At 37.1% G+C, this 6,341-nt stretch overlaps 1 pseudogene; it reads right to left on the bottom strand.

The window, feature by feature from the left end:
• Nucleotides 1–3,868: 3,868 nt before the first annotated feature.
• On the bottom strand, nucleotides 3,869–3,987 carry LOC112479348 (annotated as a pseudogene).
• Nucleotides 3,988–6,341: the final 2,354 nt, after the last annotated feature.

Genomic DNA, 6,341 nt, shown 5'->3' with positions numbered 1-6,341 from the left:
GAAAGGCTTATAATCATCAAATACGTGCTTTTCATGGTGGTACCAAGAACGATGAGGCCTAACCCCACCCTCCCAAACTTTTTAACCTGATTGGAAGGCGAAGTGCAGTATTGACAATGCAGGCTATTTAAGAAGATAAATGCATTTTATATGATAGCACTTTGAGTGCTGTGTGCAAGGCTGATAAAAACAGGGCAGGAGAGTGCTCCTCTGGAGCTGCCGCCTCAGAAGGGTGAGGTACAGAGCCAACACTGGGGGGACCCCCGCCCCTGACCCCAGGCTCAGTTTTGCCTTCACTTTCCAGCAGTAGTTCTCACCATTCACCACATCACATGCTGCCCTCAAGACACCCCTATTTTTTTTTTTTTTTTTTTGGTAACTTTTCATTATGGAAAATTTCAAACACATAAATAAGGAATAGAATAATGAGTTCTCAGGTACCCATCACCCAGCTTCAATAGCTATCAACATATAACTCCCTTCCCCACTGTCCCTTTCCCTCCCCCAACCTCTGCTAGACTGTTTCAAAGTAAATACCGGGAAATATATCATTTTTTTCCTATAAATTCTTCTGTATGTATTACTTAAAGATAAAGACTCATAAAGTTTTTATTTTAAACTGTATTTTCCAACCTCTATTTTTCATTCATGGGGGTTGTATTTACTGGCTGAAGTGGATAGGCTGGCTGTAACATGGCAAGTGATTATATAATATGGAGATTGTGTGTTCAATGAGCAACCCAGATTTGGATGGCCTTCCTTTAGAAGTTTCACAGGGATCCTAATTTACTCATTCTCCTGAAAGTTTGTCAGATGTCTAACCCCTATTGATAAAGAAATTTCTGTTGGCTTAAGGATTTGAAACCTGCAGTGGTATATGACCAATGGCTGGAGTAGCTCAGCACTTCTTAAACAAAGCATAAGATGGTGATGCCTCTCAGTCCTCAGGGAGGTCAGATATGAGTAACCTCAGCGTGTTGTGCAAATCTCATTTTTTAAATATGAAATGGAGTGAAAATGGCCAGGAACCATAGCCTATTTGGTTATGGCCACATGAACTGAAAGTGAAAATCCAGTGAGATTACCCTATTGACATTTTTTGATCTTGTAAATATGAGGCTGAAAGGGATAAAGTCAGTGGACTTTATTTAAATTTCGAAGAGAAGGTTCTACCTGAATACCAGAGTGTGGGAGCAGTTCTGCACAGGAAATGTGATGGCCCAGAAACAGACAGTCAGATTCTAACAAAAGCACTGAATTGAGAACTAGGAGACATGGAGTCTAGTAATCAGGTCTCATCTCCTGAGTTCCTAAGTGTCCTGTGGCGACATACAGCTTTAGGTTTTTGTTTCCTTTTTCTGCAGGAGATGAATTAGGAATGGGCTATAAATGAGATGAAAATTGCTTTGGCCTTCCCTGCTGAAGTGGAGTGTAGTAGATGGGCTGGCAGAAGACTTCCTTGTCTTACGGCTGATGGATTGAGTGTGGTGTTTCTCAACCTTGTATGACTCAATATCTTTCTTTTTTCTTTTAATTTTGAAATAATTATAGATTCACAGGAAGTTATGCAGATAGTACAGAGAGTGCCCTTGTGTTCTTCACCTAGCCTTTCCCAGTGGGCACAGGAATGTGATGGCCGGCTGATGACTCATGAAAGTATGTGGCATTGGCCACTCAACATCACAAACAGCATTGCTGCTATCATAGGCTCTTCCAGCATGGTAACCAGCTCTTAAAATTCCAGGCAGTCTTTGCTCAATTTATATGGTAACTGCATTCCTGAAATATTCAATGCTGTTAAAATTTGGAAAAAATTATTTGTGTTTATATGTAAAAAATAGATTTAAGCTCAAGGCTTAGAAATTTATAAATAATTTTTGACCTTCAGAAATTAAAGACAATTCCTTCCTTCTGGGAGATGGTCCACATGTTGTAGGATGTCTAGCATTCTCAGACCTCTGCTATTAAGTGCCATCAGTGTCCCCCACCCATTGTGACAACAAAATTTTCAAAACGCCCCATAGGGAGTAGAACTATCCTTTTGAGAATTACTGAGATAGAGAGACAAACAGGACTTCTCTGTCTTCATGTCGGTGTTGGAGAGAAAATTCTCAATGTGTAGAGTGTTGATTTGAACCAGTATGACAATATTGATGTTCTGATGTATAATGTTTTTTATTCTTAAAAATAATATACTTTAGGTATATGTTGGTTTTGCAAAGGAACAAATTGAGTGCTTTGAGTGTAGCTTGCAGGTTTGCCACTTGCTGAATGTGAGAGCTCTGGAAGAGCTCACTATGGCTTGTCTTCTCTGTGAGTGCAGAGCCCTGCCAGCTCCAGTGTGAAGAGCTAAGGTTTCTTCATCAGCAACAGAATCGTTTTCCTACCTCAGTTTCTAATATATGCAAAGCTATTTTGTGGAATATAAAAAATTTTTGTCAACGATTTAGCATCATATAGATAGAAACTTTAAAAAAGGAAAGTGTTTAATAAAATAGGTTGCTGCTGTTCTCGAGTTTTGAGTCCAGAATCTTATGGGGTGAAGTGGATGACATTTAGGGTTAGAGGCAGAATTAGAGGTTTCTATTTTTATAATTTTCTTTTTTAAAGATGACGTTTTTAAATGTCATTAAGGAAATGAGTGTAAATCAAGACAACGAAATAGCCTTAAGTGAAATTGAATTCACTTTTGTGGGTGTGCCTATGTGAATAAATTTCAAGGGTTCTCAAGCAGTGTATATAATTATGTGTGGAAGCACTTTTCAAACCACATCCTTGGGACATCTTCCTCCCTAGTTCATGTATCAAGACATATCTAATTCATTTCTATATTCTATTCATTAGAAGTAGGTCCAGAGGAGGGGATTACATGGCATGAAAACCAGAGTTGGGATCACGGGTGACATTGTAGAGGCTGCCTTACCCACATTAAGTTTACTTTTGTAGTTTGCTAAAGCTTGGAATTACAGTATTATGCTTGTTGAAACTTGAATACCTCATGGCAGTGTAAAGTTTTCAGTGGGTAAAGTTATGTTTGCGAAGATGAATACAGAAATCTCATTCTCAGTAAAATGTATTTTTAAATTCAAAATGTTCTAAGCTGATCTTTTTTTTTTTTTTTTAGAGATAAAGCAGAAAGCTCAACAGCATATGAGAGCTTCTCACTGTATTAAAACAGTAAACCATAAGACTGTTTTCTCTTTTATTTCCTATGTGGTATAAGTGACTTATGAATTGCCACTGTGGGTGAGCCTTTATTCACTAATCCTCTTTATTGTTAATTTTAAACCTCAGCATTGTTATGCTTTTTGAAATCATTGTACTTAGTATGTTGTTTGCTCAAAAGAATTTTCCTTTGGTCGTGGGTGAAGAGTATTGAATTTGCTGTCCCTAAATCAACTCTCTTAGTTCTTTTTTTAAACTAATAATTTTTCTTTGCTCTCATTTACTTGCTTTAAATTGGAATGTTTGATTGCTAAGAATATCATCCTTAAATGAAATGTTTGAGGCAGAAAGTTCTAGTTTATTTTCCCTCTTTGCTGGGGTGCTGGATAGATGACAATTGCTTTTGGAAATATTCTAGATGATTATGTATGATATTCTCCTTAAGCAGGACCACGTGTGAAACAATTCTGAAGAGTACATTGTATCTAGTAGACACTTAATTTTTATTGATTAAGTTTATACAGTTTTTCTTTGAAGGTGGGTAGGACAATTTAAGGCCTAAATATAGAAATTTAATAATGTAACTAAAATCTTTTGCCATATCTATGTCATATTACTTTTCTATACAGCTAGTATATTTCTTTGGTTTCCTATTAAAAAACACAGTTAAGTCTTTATTATTTTATTTTATTTAATTTTTTTTTGTCTACAGCACCTGGTCTTCCTCCGTAGTCTCCCATCCAAGTACTGACCAGGCTTGACCCTCCTTAGCTTCTGAGATCAGACAGGATCGGGCATATTCAGGGTGGCATGGCTGTAGACCCAGTTAAATCTTTAATATCCAGGGCTTATTGAGTTATTTATATTCTTAGTATTGAGTTTCAATTAATAGAAGCCCTAGTCAAGTATTTTGTTTTCATTTACTTTAGTTTTCATTTATTTTCAGTGCCTATGCATTTATTGTCCCCCTGCCCCCCTTCTCTTCTTTGACAGCAGTGAGTATCAAAAGTCATCCTAGATACAGGAAACTAACTGGTGGTTGCCAGATGGGAGGGGGGTGTGGAGCTGGGTGAAAAAGGTAAAGGGATTAAGAAATACAAATTGGTAGCTACAGAATAGTCGAGAGGACGTGAAATACAGCATAGGGAATCTAGTCGGTAATATTGTTAACAACTATGTATGTAGTGCCAGGTGGGTACTACACTTATTGGGGATCACTTTGAAAATTATATAAATGTCTAATCACCATGCTGTGCACCTGAAATTAATATAAAATAATATTAAATGTCAACTGTAATAGAAACAGGAGTCATCCTCAGTTTATCCTTTGCATAACCTGTTCTCTCTGACACAGCCTTCCATCATGACTTGATTTAGTTGTTTCGGTCACACCCGTTACAGTTTATACAATGGGGGATTTCCAGTGTTGTTAAGCCTTCCTTGTCACCCATCACCAACCTAAATTTACCAGGGTTCAAGGTGTGCCCTCCCAGGGGGTGGGTCTGGGACTCTAGTTCTTATATTTTTGGTAGAACGTGTTCGTAGGGATTTTTTATTCTGTGAATGAATAATAGTGAAATTAATTCAAACTCAGTGCTCCCAGGATTAAAACGTATTTACCTGTTACACTGTCTGTGAGTTGAAAGTCCATGGTACTGGATTGCCTCAACTAGAAAATGATTCATAATTAGGTGTAGTTCTGTAGAGAGCATGACATAATAGAGGAAAAAGGAAATTGCGGGTGAAACAGTGACTCTCAAAATTTGCTTGGCTCCCCTACTAGTCTTTGTTTCAAAGCTTCTCTTCTGCAATTAAGAGATCTAGTGTGTGGTGGAGACGCTTTAGAATAATGATCTGCCACTTTCTAGCTGGATTACTTGGAAAAATACTTAATCTCTCTGAACCTGGGTTTCCTGATATTTAAAATGGGAAGAATACCACTTCTGTGGAGATTTGCTGAAGGTTGACAAGTACACACAAAATAATATGTAGCACATGAGCGTGGTAGTTTGTGAGTACTCCAAAACATTTGGTAAGATTCTAATACTCTTATTCAGCTGACATTTCCAAGCTGAGCTTTTTCCTTGTCAATTTTTAGGCCTGATGGTGTGAGGTTTTGCTTAAATGGTCTATGCAGATAATTGTAGCATTTTCTAACCTTTCATACTTTAGGCAGATACTGGGCAAAAGAGAAGGAAGTACTGAGTGTTTACAAAGGCTGTCAGGAACAAATGCAGTTTAGGAGTGAAGATCAAAGGTGGGCTCATAACTAAGCTGCCAGTAAGGAAAAGTTGGTATAGAAAATTAAATTTCATGCCTAAAACTTTAATATCTGAAAAGGAAGTTTTGTCTTAAAAGAGAATTTTAGAACAGCATAGTGAAACATCCACAGGAAAGGCAAAATGAGAGCATCATTTATTTGGTATTTTACAACAGTTGTCAGAAAAATGTGTCCCTTACAAGTTTAACTGGGGACCAGAATCTTGGTCATTGTACTAATTTGGGTGGACTTCATAGCGGTTTTTGGGACATGCTGATTTTTTAGAGATCATCTCAGTCTCAGTGGATAGGGAGACAGGAAGGAGAAGGACGGGTTGAGCTCTTTGCTGCTGTGAATTTCATTAACCACATAGTGGGTAAGATGATAGTGCAGACTTTAATTTTTTTTAATTGTGACTGATAATTAGTTATAGAGTTCAATCATAACTATATTTGAATCTATCATGCAGATACCCTGGAAATATGTATTTTAGAAATGAGAAAGTTTTAATGTAAAGTAAGGCTCAAAGTAAAGGATTCAAAATGGCATCACAGACTTTGAAAATGGCTTTGGATTAAAAAAAAAAGTTGTATATACCGAAGGAGTTAAAGAGAAACATTCTTTCACAGATATTCAATGAAGTATGTCACTTATATTGTCTAGAAGCCTCCTTTTGAGAGAATGGCAGTACCTTTTTTGACTTGAGTCTAAGACTTAAAACTAAGATTCATGTAGAAAGGCAAGTAGAAGGATAAAATTTTAAGAGAAGGTAACAATAGATGGTACCTATCTGTTTTTTTAGCCTGAAGTTCTCCATAAACTTGGAGCTTTGCACTGTAAACATTTTATTGGTTCAGAAGGTCAGAAATCATCTTTATAAAGGTGAATTTGGGGAGAAGGGAGGGCAAGGAGTAGG

Source organism: Pteropus alecto, unplaced genomic scaffold (assembly GCF_000325575.1).
Source record: "Pteropus alecto unplaced genomic scaffold, ASM32557v1 scaffold204, whole genome shotgun sequence".
Lineage (NCBI taxonomy): Eukaryota > Metazoa > Chordata > Mammalia > Chiroptera > Pteropodidae > Pteropus > Pteropus alecto.
Note: the sequence above shows the minus strand (reverse complement) of the source record. Positions and strands in the feature narration are given on the sequence as shown.